General features: G+C 40.4%; 3 long non-coding RNA genes across 5 annotated transcripts in view; 2 read left to right on the top strand and 1 right to left on the bottom strand.

Annotated features, from left to right (window-relative positions):
• Nucleotides 1-16,379, top strand: part of LOC136790746 (uncharacterized) — a 169,612-nt gene that overhangs the window by 62,540 nt on the left and 90,693 nt on the right. The window lies entirely within an intron of this gene.
• LOC106047361 (uncharacterized) lies at nucleotides 4,948-10,465 on the bottom strand. Its single transcript, XR_001213727.3, has 3 exons — nucleotides 9,051-10,465; nucleotides 6,387-6,448; nucleotides 4,948-5,665 (listed from the first exon to the last, which is right to left on the bottom strand). It is a non-coding gene; the product is annotated as an uncharacterized lncRNA (long non-coding RNA).
• Nucleotides 10,468-16,229, top strand: LOC136790745 (uncharacterized). Of its 2 annotated transcripts, XR_010831254.1 has the most exons (3): nucleotides 10,478-10,571; nucleotides 15,517-15,660; nucleotides 16,106-16,229. It is a non-coding gene; the product is annotated as an uncharacterized lncRNA (long non-coding RNA). The 2 variants fall into 2 exon arrangements; XR_010831253.1 differs by lacking the exon at nucleotides 15,517-15,660 and having other exon boundaries at nucleotides 10,468-10,571.

Here is a 16,379-nt window from a genome sequence, read left to right as displayed (position 1 = left end):
GGTGATTCTTGTGGGATTAGGTGATTCTGTTTCATCTGAGTTAAATGAATATCTTGAACAACATCTTTCCACTTGAATGGCTATGTGTGAGTTTGCTTGGGTATAAGAAGGCTGTGTTTCTCTGGAGGAAAAAGAAAGGAAAAAATCTTCAAAAAGATTGTGCTCAACCTGCTATGGACTGGAATACATACTGAAATAGAAAATATATTTTGCCAGCTAGGAAAGGTACTTGGACTTGGGCAAGAGAATTTTTCTGGATTATATCCTTAAAACCTCAGCATAGAAAAGTTACTGAAGCATATATTGATCTCTTCTGTGATAGTCATATGCTTCACTGCTTTCCTGAAGCACAGGGTCTCCTGGAATTGGTCTTCATGTAAATGTACTTTGGTCATGTTTGTTTCACTTGGAACCATCATGGGCAAACCTATATTCAATATTGTCATCTGAGAAATGCTACGGAATACTTTTCTGTTAGAAGGTGAGGGGGCAGAGGAAGGGAGGGAGGAGGAAGAAGCAACACAGTAAGGAGTGCCCCCCCCTCCTCCATTTCCAATTTGATGGTGTATTTAACAACAAAAGAATATAAGCCCTGAGATACTTGTGCTGCTACGCAATCAGGCAATCACAATTGCTGTGCCTCAAGGCATAGATTCTTTCAGAAAATGCTATCATGTTTCTTGAAAATCACTCATCTTTTTCCCTTGAACAAACCCTGTGCAGCTTTTTTTTAGGGTAGTAGTAAGCATCTGGAAAAAAAGAAATGACTCAGTTCGGGATGCTATGGGAAATTTATGAATAAGAAATAAACATTAATTCTGTGGTCTGAAAGCAGAACTACCAGAAGGGAAGCTCAGAGGAAGTCCACATATGCAGCAACAGCCAAGGAGGATGACTGAGATGCTGAAAACCTGTGTGTATAGCTGGATTAGGCAGAATTGTCTTGTTAGGATCAAGATAAAGATACTTCTGTCAGAAACCCAGTCGGAAGGATTTGCTATTCTGTCTACTCTTTGTATCTGTATCAACACTTAGTAGTTGTAGTGGGTTGTTTTGATGTCGTAATGCAGTTATACTGTGCACCTCCCTGAGTATGGAATAATTAGCCAGCTAACTTTTTAGTCTAATATCTTATGCACTGAATTCAATTAAAAAACTTCTCAGTTTGGAACAAGTTCTAACCAGTCCAGCCTGTTTGAAGGCTGTAGGTGTCTACACAACTTGCTGAACAAACATACGAGTCAGCCTGCCTCTTGTCTTGTTGTTTTGGTGTTTATCTTTCTATAACGCATTCTTTCTCTTTTGATACAGTATTTTCCTGCACTTTTCTTACTGCACTGATTAAGATGCACTTGGCTTTTGCAAGGAAAATCCCATTCCTACTGGAATTTGAGTCATTGGAGAAAGAAGGGTGCATTTTCCCCTGGGAATTGATTGGATCACTGGTGTTTCGCCTGCATGCAGCAATGCTCTTTGTAAGCTTGCCATTTTGCATGTGAATATAATTTTATAGTATCTGGGCCTTAAAATTGAAAAGGGTGATTTGGAAGATTTTGCAAGGTACACAGCTAATTTTTATTGATAATAAAAGCAGATCTCATCTGCATTAATGGTAGGAAGTTGACAATCTGCATATTTTTTTGTATGGCTTAAGGAGGACAAAAATCAGGATCTCTAAAAATAGAAGTGAATTTTAAAATATTTTAAATACTGAACAGATTATTCCAGCTGTCACTACAGCTCAGAGCCTGATATGTGATACAATTTTTCAACTTTGATCTCCGCTTTTGCAGAGGAAATTCGTAGAAGGGCTTTATCTATTTAAGGCTGGGGTAAGCTTCCCAGCTCCAGCAGAACTGTGTTTTGCTGTTAGCGCACTTGCTGATCAGCAATGCAAGTGCCAGCCTCACAATTGACTCCTTTCTGCACACGCAGAAGGAGAGCACAAAGTTCTCAGGCATATTCCTGCTACGCCTATAAATCTGCCTGGAAAGAATTCTTCCCCTTCAGCAATCCTGGTGATTAATTAGCTAGTATGAGTCTCTGCAATAGACTCAATCACATCGAACAAGTGGTGTCTCATTCCCTTCCTAAATGTGATTATTGCAAATGTCCCTGACATAGCATCAGGTTCCTTCAGTGAGACCTTTCACTACTGCAGAGATTACAGAGCTTTTGCTGCTTTCATTTGCTATCAGGCACCAGAACATCTTCGGCAATTTCAGCTGTAAAGCAAGGGAATGCACATACAGATTTAGGACATATTGGAAACTTTATCTGCACTATTAAGTGTCAGAAAATAACTATATGCAAGATCAAACTGTACCTACAAGATAGATATTTTAAGGGATGTTTTATGACTGATAAATCGGTCTTGAAAATGTGGTGCTACTGCTTTATTCTTGGCTTCTACTGCTTGCTGCAAACACAAACCTCTCCTCATGCAGCTAAATTGTTTGGCTTCAATTTTACAGGGCAGATATTCCCCTACGATACTCCTCCTACTCATAGTTCCTCTAAATTCTGGCATGGCTGCCCCCTGCCTTGCATCTAATTCTTCAAATGCTCGTGTATGTAGAGAAAGACATTCTCTCCAAGAACCTGTGAGCTCAGAAATCTGGAGTTAAGTATTGAGCGATACAATTAAACGGTTAGCTCATAGTAATGGCAGTGGTATTCGTGGATGAATTTTGAACTAACTGGCATTTCCTCCTTGTATTGTAATTTCAGCATGCACTGAGTCTCAGAAGGGTCATAGAAAACTTTGGTTGTGGTGCTGGTACTTCAGAAAGTGGCATTTAGTGCAGACAATTGCTCGTGTGTCCCTCCCACTGTACCTGGCTGTGCTCAGCTGGTTCAGCACAGGAACAAGCCCTAGGGAGCCAAGTGCTTTCTCTGTGGGTGGTGCCACGAGTAACTCCTCTTACTTTTCTGGTGCTGTGTTTCTGATACCTGGAAATCTTTGTCTGTGGCAACCTACTGCTGTGTTTGAGTGCAGTGCCATCTGGAATTCCCCTGTTTGTCTCTGAATGGTACAAAGGGTCACAACAGAGAAACAGGAGACAAAGGAAGCACGCAACCCCAAGACAAATGTTGGGTAGAGAGATAGGGTCCTGGGTATCCTAACACAATATTCTCCTGAGTAAAGTGCATCACAAAAATACAGTCCTGGTGTCTGACAGACCACAGGGTTAAAGGACACTTATCTGCAAGAAAAATAAAGCCTGATTTTCTGTGTTATAGGAAAAATCTTCCCAGATGTAGCTGTTTCTTGGGCTCTGTTCTGTCTGCTAATACATTTCTCTGTGGAAAATGGTGTGGAGCTTTTTCCACTGTGGTTTGTAGTAAAGATGCTTAGTTAGAGAATCTTCTCAGCCTTTTGTGGCCTTTATTGTTCTTCTTTTTGTGTTCTTGAAGAAACGTAGTGGTTCTGTTCCATCTTCTGGTAGTGCTGTGTCCATGCTGGGATTGTTTGGATCTGCTTGCTCCAATGTTGTTATCATTAAATCTGTTCACATCCTGATCCACAGATGTCACATGCTGATAGTTATTAGAGCTGGAATAGGGACTGAGCTGTCTAGCAAGGAAACCAATAGGAGATTAGCCTCTGTGAGTGCAGTTCCAGACCTGAATGCATAATTCAAGTGGAGATGTGACCAAAAACAAAACAAAACAAATCAAAAAAAAAAGGAGATAAATTCAGTTTCAATTTAGAGTCAGTGCTTCTCCTTTATATGACTCCAAGAGGGAATTTGTTGTTTAATCAAGACAGGCGCATAGCAAGTCTTCTCCTAGTGACTGCTGTTACTTACCTTCTGGATCACTACCTGTGTCTTGAGGGATTTCAAACGTGCTTATAGAAATTTGGCCATTAAAATAATTCATTTTCTAAATGGTGTTTCAGAAGTGAAATAGGCTTGTAAGTGTAGACAGAAAGCCGGTGGGATCATGGTATTTAAATGCCTCCTCCTTTTGTAAATGCTGCCAGTAATCCCTTGGCCTCAGTTTCCACAGCTGAAAGAAGGCTCTGATATACTAATGCTGACCTCCTTCCTGGGGGGACTTGGCTTTGCCATGGTTAATTCGTTCCTGTGTTCAAAGCACTGTGGGTTGCAAAATTATGGTTATTAAAGCCAGCTATTAGAGAGTGTTGTCTCCTTTGAGAATATTGATTTAACCACATGTCTCTGTGTATTTAAAGTTTGAAGTGATATGATGTGCAAAGATCAATTTATTCTATGTTTGTATCTAATGAATAATTACGGAGTCTTCTCTTTTCTTTCTATAATCAGAAAAAATAAATGTTTTTAGTCAGGAAAGACAGGGAACGTGCCTGACAAAGGATGCCCACAAGACCATGCTACATCAGCATCTTTCTAGTCTTTTTCCAGGTGTACTTTTTTTGTTCCTTCATCCTTTCCCCTCTCCTTCCCCCCCCCCTTTTTCTCCCTATCAGTGTTCTAGTCCCTACAACAATTTATTCCCATCCACCAGCTTTGTGAAAAAAAAAAAATACTTTTCTTTTTTAACACGAGGATTATTGTAATTCTTACTGCTGCCTGAGGGATAACTACTTGAATTTAGAGTTTGCTCCCTAAGGAGCTTAGTGGTCAGAAGACTGGTTCTTCTCAGTTAACTTAATTACCTATTTTAGTATTGGTACTGTTGTGGTGTGATACAAGAGTAGAACTGTATTTGAGATGGGGGGCTATTTATGGGACATCCACCGAGAATCCTATCAGTGCTTTCCCAATGGCATCCCTGACCTCGCAGGGATGGCTTTCTGTCTAGGAAAACAGTTTCTGTGGGGGATGAGGTGTGGGGTAGCTGTGCCTTGAGAGCTGAAGGTGGAAGATCCTGAGCCTAAGGGCCAGAAACTTGCCTCTGATCTCAGTGAGGTCAGTGATTATCCGAGATGGTTAGGCATATTCAAGACTCTTGTGGCTATCCCTTTTATTACCTGATTTATCAATGAGGATTGCTGCTTGTGTATTGATTGGAAAATTCCTTTTCTGCTACCGTTGAGGTGCCTGAATGAAGCTTCATGTTTCTCATGACCAAGTTACTGTGCTCCTCTCTGAACTTCTTCTGTCTCCTGATACGGAGACTACCGATAAACTCCATGTTCCCATAGCTACATATCTTTCATGTCACTGTTTTTCTGACCACGTCCCAAAAGGAAAGAGATTTATAAAGGAAGGTACGTGTCCAGCTGAGCACTCCCAGAGACTGTAAATCTCCAGCTGCAGTGAAGACTATTCTCCATGAGGCTGCCAAACCTTCTAGAGCAAAAAACTACCAAATGTGTATGTATGGCCTCATTAGTGGGGATGTAAAACCAGTGTCAGGAGGGGCTGACCTTTTTCTTCACAGCCACTTCAAAACCATCTGAGATTGCAGACAAATGTTCGTGTTTGTCATTGCTGGCCATATGGCTTTCTCTGCATATTATGGCTTGGGCTGAAAGTAAACGTGTAAGAAAAATAGAGCTTGCTTCATTTGAGCTGTTTAGTTGTGTACCGAGGCCTCGGGGTTCTCTGGGTGAAGGGGAGGCAGCTCTGAGAGATGGAGTCAGACCCCTGGGGAGTTGGTACAGGTGGGGCTAGGCTTGAATCCAGCCTGTGTGCTCGAATGGAACTGGAATCAGCGTGGGCATCTTGGTTTTCTGAGAGGAAAGGAAGGAAGAAGTTTGAGTTTCGTTCAAGCTGAACCCAAAATTTAAAAACAAAAAAACAAACAAACAAAAAAAAACCCATAAACCCACCAGCCCTAGCCCTCTAACACTTCCTAGGCTGTCAGTGCTGTTTTGGCCAGATTTCCTAGTCACAATTTTGATCCCCTCTTAGAGAGAGGATTTGAAGGATTGAAGCATTGCTTTGGGAAATGAGAAATACTTGCAGCTCCAGTGAGAGTTGATTTGCTTTTATTAGACTCTCTTCCGTGTTGAAATAAACTAGGGCATGATGTTGCAAATTGCATGTTGCAGTATTACCACCAATAATGTCAACACTTAATATAATCTCTGTAATTTGCTGTATCATGCGTCATTGTTTCATCTCTGGATTCTTCTTGTTGTAAGTGTAATCATTTTTACGGTGTGTTAAATTAACTCTCAAAGAGGTCCAGTACTCTGTTACATTCTCCCCCACACCCTCCAAAGGATACTAAGATATTCGCTGCTTCAAAGATGTTACGTTTTTATTGTGAAGTGATATTATATATTGGAATGCTTCCAATGTTACGTGGAAGGATGTGACAAAAATCTCCCCTTTAAAATATTTCCATGGCACCACAGTGGCTCTGAGATCTCCTGCTTTGTGCTGCTCCTTTTGGATAGGACACTCTAATTATGTTTTTGTCCAAGTAGAAGTTTCTTTGTATCTTACCAATTATCTGAAGTCATTTTTACTTCTGCAGCCTGCTGGGTCTGTGTTAGTGAACTTGCGTACTACAAAGTAAGGACAGAGATATTTCAGCTCCGCTTTTAGGCATTTGTATTATCATCTTTTACCCACTTTATATGTATTTAAACTTTATTTAATACTCATTGCTTATACTAGGAAGCTGAAGTGAGTATTGTGGTCATATTTTAAAGTTGCCATCGAGGTGTTTGCTCCTCAGCCAGATGCACTGCAGATATTTCTTCTTCTGCAAAAGCAATACAAGGCAGGTACTTGGGAATCTGTGTAACCAGCTGCTCTGGATATGGTTAATGCTGGTCTGCCACAGCTTTTTGAAAATATAGATGTAGTCAGTGCCTCAAAGTTTCTGGCCTACAGATACCTTCAATTTGGAGGTAGTGTTAAGGCTGAAGTTCAGAGCAAAACATGCTTTTTTAGCATTTAATTTGAAATGTTTATGTATGTGTGTGGTGGATGTCTCAGTCTCCGTACCAAGCTGACACAGTTGGTGAGACATTTTGGTTTTAATCCAGGCCAGGCCAATGGTTTTGAAAGCCCACCTGAAATGTAGTTGAAATTCTTCTAAAGGACATGCACCTTCAACCTTTGTCCCATACTTGTTAGGCATAGTCTTGACATTTTCAGAAATTATTTTCAGATGATTTTCCTGTAGGAAATTTCACGTTATTGCTGGGAATCTGTACTAGAAGATAGATCTTATCTCTGTGCTCACTTCTCCTGGGAGAAGGCTGACTTAACAGCTGAGACCTGCTACCCTGAGCAACCAGAGGAAGAACAGAAGCAGCTAGCTTCTGTCAGTACTGCAGTGTAAGGCAGCCAGCTTGGACTCCCACACCCAACAAATTCCCATTTTTTTCTGATTGGATTCTTGGGACTGGAACGAGAAACTGGCTTTTTGTTGTTGTTGTTGTTGTTTTGTTTTGTTTTCCTCCTAAACACTGTTATACATCGATATTTCCTTTGGAAAGGGCATCTAGTTTGAAGGGCTTCTATTTTGTAATCAGATCTGCTGTAACAAAGATTTTGCTTTAGAGACAATAAGAATTCTGTGTTTTTTTTGGTTTCGTTTTTAATTTACTACCACTTTTTCATTCTTTGTACATACCCTTTCCTATGCCACAAAGAGTTTTATAATAGTAAATTTGGTCTTTCTTTATTTTCATATTAAAATGTTTATGCTGCACATAAACATTTGCCATCGCATCTTTAGTTTCAAAGTAGGTCATTTTCTATTTTGATTTCACTGCATCTTTTTCAAAGTGGGAAGAACTCCCATTAACTTCCATAGATCAGGCCCAGATTGTTTATGTTGCTAATATTATATGAGATGATATATCCTGTAGGTAGTAAAGTGGAGACTATCATTATTATGAAAATAGAAACATAATGTATACCCTATTTAAAAAGGACACTTTTAACGTTGCATATTAAACTGAAAATGGAGTTTTTACAGGACTGCTATGAACCAGAGACATGTCTTTGGTCTTGGCTTGGTTCTAGATTTGAAATATCTATGCATGTGAACACAAAAGTCTTCAGCATGTAGGAAATGAAGCCTCTGCTATAGAGAAACGGAAAATGCACAACCCCTTCAAGTAAACAGATGATTACCCAAAAGTCTGTGTTAAATACTAAGTTTCTGTGCATTATATGTACTACTTTTCTTTTTTTTTTTGTATTTATTTATTTTTTTAGGATATAAAATTTACTGTGGAAACCTGCTATGTGAGTTTTTAAAGCACCAGCAATGTATAAAAGTCTGTTCTGGTAAGGGTTAGCAACAAATCAAGTGAATTAATTTGAATCTTCTGAGAATAGTAGCATCAGACCTGGAAGGCAGGAGGAAACAGCCTACAACAATTAGTGTCTGTAGTAACAGCCTTTAGGTTCGAACAGATCAGTAGGACCATTCTTCTTCTAGTGAAACTAATAGCTTGGACTTTCATTTACCAATTTCATTTAATAATGAAACTTTCTGCAGTGTCTTTAACAAACACAAAACTTCTGAGATGGAGGACAGGGATCCAGCATTCAACCAGCTGAAATTACTTTTTCTGTACAAGTAAGGATGGAGACAGGAAGAAAATTTTATTTACTGCTTGTTATTGCTTATGTATACTGCATTTCTACTTGTAAGATTAGCAATCAGTGTTTTTAAATGGTCCTTGTCATTGCTTGCAGGAGAAAGAGAATGTCACTTTGTTAACTTGAACAAGTACAGTAACAGTGGGATCCACCACAAATACCTGAAATTGCTGTTTGTTTTTAATGGCACAACAAGACTGATCTTAGAGAAAAATAGCATGGTAATTGGAAAAAAAAGTTTGTTACCTTAATCTCTTAAAATATATTTCTGAAACTCTGAGAATGATCTGAAATTATCCTTTTTCTATTCCTCTACAGCTGAGGCAAAAGCAGAAATGTTAATGACTTGATGTACATTGGGAGTATGGTAAGAAGTCCTCATTTGCAGGCAACAATGACTCACAGAGGAAATGCCATGATGCAAAGGATTTTTCTGGCTTTAACTTACGGTTTGATTTCTGTTATCATTAACTGATAGTAATAGGCATAGCTGGATGCCACTCACACTTAAAAAACAAAGAGAAGCAAGCCTGAATCAATCACCTTCCATCCTGGGGAAGTTCAGAACTGAGTCCTCACCAGCCTTGTTTTTCCTTTTGAATGCGATTGGAGAATAGAGTTTCCTTCACAGGAGAAAATAAATGTTTTGAGACTTCCTTTCAGCATACATCAGGATGAAAACAAATCCCTTGACTCTGCTTATTCCCTGTCCTCACCAGCCGTGCTATTTCCTACATCCTTCCACTGCTGCTCTGCATCAGTCACTGTCTTTTTGCTTTCAAACATGCTAATGCCTCTCTAATGTTATGTTATGAAACATCCCCTACATCCTATTCACTTCCATCACTGTCACCTATTCTTATGTTCCTGCCTCTTTCCGTGCTTCAACTCCTTAAGCAAACTGTGCCAGCTTCTTGGCTACTCTTTTCCAGGAGTACATTTGCACCTGTCTTCCTCTTGCTGTGTGAACTTGCTGCTCAACGCTGAGTAAGTCCATCCCAGCTGCTCTTTGAATCCTAAGCCTGGACTGCCTGAAGGTCTAGGATCAAGGCCACGTTTTGTGGCTTGGATGCTCAGCAGCTTCTTACTGAAAGCCTTAAATACACCTGGTAAGATTTTACAGGCTAATTTTCCAGTTGTGAAGGAAAAGTGACTCTGGACACAGATGCCACCCTAAACATTTCCTTATCCATTCGATAGAAATTCAGACAACTTGTTCAGTAACTAGATTCACAGGTAGTGATTTCTACTTGTTCTGCTGTTTGGACCTGTTTTCAATATTTTGGCATAAATAATGCAACTGGGACAGAAGAGCATGGCCAACAGAGTAGCAGTGTGGGGTCCTTCCCTCTAGGCTGCTGCAGGCTCCCTTCCAAAATTTTGATTCACTCAGGTTCAGACACTGAGACCAAGGGGTCCGAAGCTTACTGATCTCTTTCTGTTCTTGTTCTCCCCAGTGTCTTTCTTGCCTTTAGTGGGAAGTACTTCCATTTTCTCATAGAGATAGTTGTCCTTGAAGACTGTGCCATCTCGTGGTTGTCTTCTCTGTTGAGTATTCCTTTACCGGGAGTTATCCCTTTGGTAACATAAAACCAAATTGTGTTGTTTGTGAGTGCACCGTACAGAAGGTAGGGCCTAGCACTGTAGAAGTTGTAGAAAGTTTTTATTATTCTCTCCACACTGCAGCTGAGAACCTGAATGGCAGGAAGGTGAAATAACTTGCCTGTTTCTGCACAGTGAGCATGGGACAGGAATGTGGACACAACTACCTCCCTTCAGCTCTAGGCTTTATCTTCTGAATCGTTTTCTCTCCCTCACCTTCCTTCTGACAGCTCAGGTTTTTTCATAAAGAAGGAAATATTTTCTGCAGTGTTGCAACAATACATATTTGAAATTTGAAAAAAAGCCCATACCCAGCTTTTCCTGCCCGATATTCTTGGCACTATGACATCATAACCCCTGCGTATCCTGTCACTGAAACAAATGTATGAAACAGTTCCACTTCTCCTCTTTAATTGGAACTAGCTTGTTTCAAGGAGCTGAAGAGGCAGACTGCTTGCAAAGGTTAGTGGGGAGAAATATATCATTGTCTTGCAGGATGTTCTAAGTGGGTCTCTTGAGTATCAAGGTCAGAGTTTATTTAGCAGCAAGTTCTACTGGTATGAATCATCGATAGCGTTCCTTACACAATTTATCAATGCCTGGCAATTATACTTGTTTCTCTAAAGAAATTTTACACTTTTTCCTTGGAAAATGGTACATATTTTTAACTCTTCCTTATCCCTTCCAAGTATAATTCTCAGTTTCTTTGATGCAAACTGATGGATATGTGGAAGCACTGAGTGCTGGTGAGCTGGTTTTAGATCAAAAAATTAGTTCTGTATCAAAACCCAGACTTCTTCAAAAGCAAAGTTGCTTGGGACAGAATGAATTCTCAGTAAAATCATATTTTTCTTAATTTCATGTGACTTGGAAAACATAGTCTTGGGGCAACAGAATATATAATAGTTTATTAAGTTTTTAGTGAAAAAAATCACTAACTTTTTACACTGGAAAAAAATATATTTTTACTAGCTTAATATATTGAAAATACTTATCTTATTGAAACTTACGAGGTTTAGAAGGCTATTAATCAGTTTCTGAGTATCTATTGTGACAAGGAATCTCTCACAAGGAAGAAGGGATCTCTGCAGCAGGCAGGACCTTGAGAGGCAACAAGGCCAAGTGCCGGGTCCTGCACTTTGGCCACAACAACCCCATGCAGCGCTACAGGCTTGGGGCAGAGTGGCTGGAAAGCTGTGCAGAGGAAAAGGATCTGGGAGTGTTGGTTGATGCTCGCCTGAACGTGAGCCGGCAGTGTGCCCAGGTGGCCAAGAAGGCCAACGGCATCCTGGCTTGTGTCAGGAATAGTGCAGCCAGCAGGAGCAGGGAGGTGATCGTCCCCCTGTGCTCTGCTCTGGTGAGGACGCACCTCGAGCACTGTGTTCAGCTTTGGGCCCCTCACTACAAGAAGGACATCGAGGCCCTGAAGCATGCCCAGAGAAGGGCTACGAAGCTGGTGAAGGACCTGGAGCACAGGTCCTGTGAGGAACGGCTGAGGGAGCTGGGGTTGTTTAGTCTGGAGAAGAGGAGGCTCAGGGGAGACCTCATTGCTCTCTACAGCTACCTGAAAGGAAGGTGTGGGGAGCTGGGGGTTGGCCTCTTCTCACAGGGAACCAGTGATAGGACTAGAGGGAATGGCCTCAAGTTGCACCAGGGGAGGTTCAGGTTGGAAATGAGGAGACATTTCTTCTCAGAAAGAGTAGTCAGGCATTGGAATGGGTTGCCCAGGGAGGTGGTGGAGTCACCGTCCCTGGGGTTGTTCAAGGAAAGGTTGGACGTGGTGCTTAGGGACATGGTTTAGTGGGTGACAGTGGTGGTAGGGGGATGGTTGGACCAGAGGATCTTGGAGGTCCTTTCCAACCTTAATGATTCTAGTCAAGGGGAGATCCTGCCATGCAGCCAGATGTCATGCAGAAGAGCTGAGAGGACTCTTGGTCTGCTCACTATTTATGGGGTAAGATGATGGACTAATAGTCATATTGTTTTTTGGCACATGCTCCGTTGGCCCTCAGCTGCTGAGCAAGACCTCTGTCAGTTTCTCAGCACCTAGCTTGAGTTGATATTGTGGTTGCTATCTGCCTTGAGTGTAGCCAGTGCACTAGCCACTCTCTGCCTGAGCAAGTTATCAAGTGGGGACATTTGTTTCTGTTGTAAACCATCATGAAATAATAACCACACTAGAGCATGAGGAAAAGGGGAAGGAGCTGACAGGCAGTAGCCCTGGGATCTACACAAATCTTTAATTCAGTCACTTAAGTCAGCTTAGAGGAATTTGCCCGTGTGGCAGTAAGGGGCATAGCTTAGTGATGGGACTCAGTAGGTCAGGTTGATGGTTGGACTTGATCTTGAAGGTCTTTTCCAGCTTAAATGATTCTATGATTACATGCATTTTGGTCAAAGGCAGTTGGTTTCAGTTTAAAAGACATATTTAGAGCTGATTTCTTACTTGTGCCTGGACACCCACTTTTTTTGCACCCACTTTCATCAGAAGTAAAATTAAACTGGTGCAACTGAGTGTGTGTAGGAAGACACTGGACATGTCTTCTCTGTGCAGAAGTAGTGAGGCAGAAATAACAAGTTACATTTGACAGACCTGTCACGAAGTCTGGAGGCAGTATAACCATGTCAACATAGAACTAAACCTGTTGTCAATTAGCCTAGCCAGGAGACAGAGTTTATTTTTCTTGGCTCAGCACTGTGCTGTCAGGCACCCTGTTGTGCAAGTAAAAGTGTGCAAGACACAAAAGATAAAACTTTTTTTTTTCCTTTTTTTTTTTTTCCCTGTAGTCAGGGAAAAAAACACCACTATCAGACTAGCATTCATAAATTAAAGCAGCCAGAGGATTTCATGTTCTCAAGCTTTCCCCTTTTTTTCAGGAAAAACAACAACAAAAAATTATTAGAAGGCGTACTGTGTTACTTAGTGGAAGTTATTTGGTCCTTTTTCTTCTACCTGATTTTGAATTATTAAGCCTACTGGTTGCCTCACATACAGTTTACTAAAGCTGATCCTAGTTTCACCACAGTCTATGATAGCAGATTATTAACAAAAAAATTAACAGTTTTCTGTTAATTTTTACTGAGCATTCTTAGAAAATAGGTATAGCAGTTAGACCTTTGCAAGCACTGTGGGAGGCTTAATCAGCATATTGAACAAATAGAAATAGCACTGCTGGGGAAATGGCAGTGTGAAGTGGTGGTGGATGTGGTGAATAACAAACACTGAAACAGAAATGAGGAAATCCTCCCAGTCTCCTAACTTCTTATTGATTAAGGCTTTTTTATTATTATTTTTATTTTTCCCCAGGCTGTTACTAACTGCCTGAATGTGTTCTCACTGCTTTGTAAAACTTCACCTCTGACTCAGCTATGGGCTGAGTCAATTCAGTGAACTCTGAGTTATCCTACTTTCCACAGAGAAAAGAAATTACTTGGGTAAATTGTTAATTGCAATGAAAAGCCACATTAAATGCAATGTGCAGGCAGCTGGAAGATCTTATATACTTCTTTTGCACAAAATATTACCTCTCTAAGGGTATTCTGTGGACAAGTCATTGCCCTTAACAATTTTTGTAGAGATGATAACATCCACTGATGGATCTGGTATATACCTGATACACGATGTCCATGTCCCTACTTCATAGCAGAGTCTGGAGATATCCCAACATGTTCCTGGTAGGAAACATTGAACTTCTGCCTTCTTCCACTGCTAAATCTCTGATCTTGCTCACTTACCTTGTTCTTTTCTTCTTTAATTTCCCTCTTTAAGAGGAGAAATTTATAGCACTAGACATTGCTTCCCCCTCTCCTTCAGTATTGTTTTGTGAAATGCTGATAAAACAAAATCCTTGATCTGTATGGGGACACTGTGGGACAGATATTTATGTTCTTATTTCATCTGTCTCTTAGGTATCTAAGAGGAAGTGCTTATTTGAGAGGTGCACCCAGACTTTTAAAATAATTCAAAAATGCAAATCCAAATACACCCCCGAAGAAATAATCATCAAGCTCTTCTGAAGGCAGTGCTTTATTTCTGGTAACAGAGGACCTCACCTCAGCAAGTTCAAGTGTAAAAGCTACTGCAGGACCAGCCATTTACTCTGAGCAGCAGAATGAATGGAATCTACTTCCTTATTGCTCTCACCTTTGTGGATTCCCTGGCATGAATGACTAGCCTTACTCTTCATGGAACCACTGGTCCTGTTTTTCTCTATTTACATGCCACTTCCCTCATAGGCCTTGAAAATCCATATCTGAAACCTTTCTCAGATCTTGTTTAATGTGTCTTATGGTCTGAGACATTATTTGGCATAATAGGGACACATACGGTGATTGTATACTTTTCTGCTCCTTAAGACACAGCGCAAGAAGATAATACATTATAACGAGATCAGTCAACTTCTTTGGCTTATAGCATACAAATGGTAAATTTACAAAAACAAAAAATTTACAAAATCAAAAGTTTTGAAGCATTATTGTTATAAAACTAGAACAAAATATATTTTGTTCTTCGCATGCTTCTTTTATGATGTGCTGGTTTCAGTGACTCTAATTCCTAAGGGGTACAAATTTTTATGATTTTCTTTTTTTTTTTTAATTCTACCAAAGTCTCAGGGCACATGTGAGGCTACGACTCTGGTATTACTTTGACAAGAAGCAGACTGAGCATTTTGGGTGAATGCACAGACAAAGCATAGCTGACTTCTTCACAAATGGAAGGTGTAAGGAGTTGCCTTTCAGTTGAGCTTGCCATGTGTTCAACAGATAGAATCAGCCTTAAGGCCTCTACTTGCTTACTGTCTTTCAGACACTGAATTCTTCACTGTAACTGTACAATCTCTGTGCCTACATACAAGTAATTTCACTGTTACCATCTTATGCAGAATACATCTTCCTTTAGTGGTGAGGCTCTCCTTATCTGAAAAATTATTTCTGTAGGTAGTTAAATTTGTGAGGCAATTGACTGTTCTGTAAGATTTTTTTAACAAATAATTTGACAAAGCTGTAAATGTTGGCAGATTAATATTTTGGCTTCAGTCATCTGTCATCTCTGCTTTTTTTTTGCTGTTGTTACTTTCTTTTCTTAATGAAAATAATCAAAAGAGGGAAGTCTGGAAGAAATAGTCTTTGTTGTATTATATTCCAAAACATTTTTTTCTTTCCTTTTTTTTTTTGGTCAAAAACAAATGTCTTTCTGACTTATTTTCAAAGAAAAAAACTTTAAACATTTGTAACTGGTCTAATAATGAAACATAGCTTATATCCTCTCCATCCCATGTGTTTTGGTTAATCAGCCAAGCAAAGTGCAGTGGTGACCTTGCCTGCCTTCTGGGCACAGGCGTACAGTAGGGTAACCCTTTACTCTCCCCTACCCAAGGGTAAAGCCCTGTGGTGGATTCTTTCCTAGAGCAGTGTGTTGTGTGGATCAGCAATGACTTCTCAGTGGGCAACACACAGGTTTTCTCAAGAGAGCTGCAAAGGCTATCGATTGTGCAATACGGCAACATAACTGAACCAAAGCATTGTGAAATCTTCATAACAAGGGAAACAGGTAAGACTGACAGAGAGGAACCTGCAAAATAAAAAATAAAAATAAAAAACAGACTACGTGTATACTTCCATCTGTTCTAAGGCTTGCTATCTCCTGGAAACTTAGGAAAACACTAGTGTTGTCTTAGACCTGAGCAGGAATCTGTTGTCCTGTTTCAGTCTCCCTGTTCATGTAGGTTGGGTCCCAATCCCCATGGGCCAGGTCGATTAGATCTCTTCTTTCCTAAGCTTGGCATAAGAGCAGCATGGCTCTGGGAAAGCAGTCTCTTCAACTGACTGCAGGCATTGTTTACTAGTCTCCTGCCCTGCTTATTGGGAGGTTCTTTATCTGGAACCATTGCATTGCCTTCTTGACTGCCTCCTAGTAGGCTTACGATGAACCCGTGAATGCAGAGTTAACCCTGTGTCATCACATAACAATGTTTTTGTTTTTTTTTTTTTCCTAGTGGCAAGGCTACTTGGAAGTGCTGTGACAGGAAGCAATGCCACTCCAGTCCTTTTGCTATGCCTGCATTACTCAGTGGGAGATCATGGGGTATTATAAATAAATAAAGGCAGACCTAAACATGGTGTGTGGGTTGAGGCAATCTGGAGTTGTAATTTTTTTGTGAGATACCAGAGATGTCCAAACTTCAAACAGAACCTCCTCTAGGCTTTTCAAGACAGTCGGTGATGAGTGCTTCTTCTCTGAGCAGTCTGACATGTCTGAAGTGAAAAGTC

Source organism: Anser cygnoides, chromosome 4 (assembly GCF_040182565.1).
Source record: "Anser cygnoides isolate HZ-2024a breed goose chromosome 4, Taihu_goose_T2T_genome, whole genome shotgun sequence".
NCBI classification, from domain to species: domain Eukaryota; kingdom Metazoa; phylum Chordata; class Aves; order Anseriformes; family Anatidae; genus Anser; species Anser cygnoides.
This window is presented reverse-complemented; position numbering and strand designations above follow the sequence as displayed.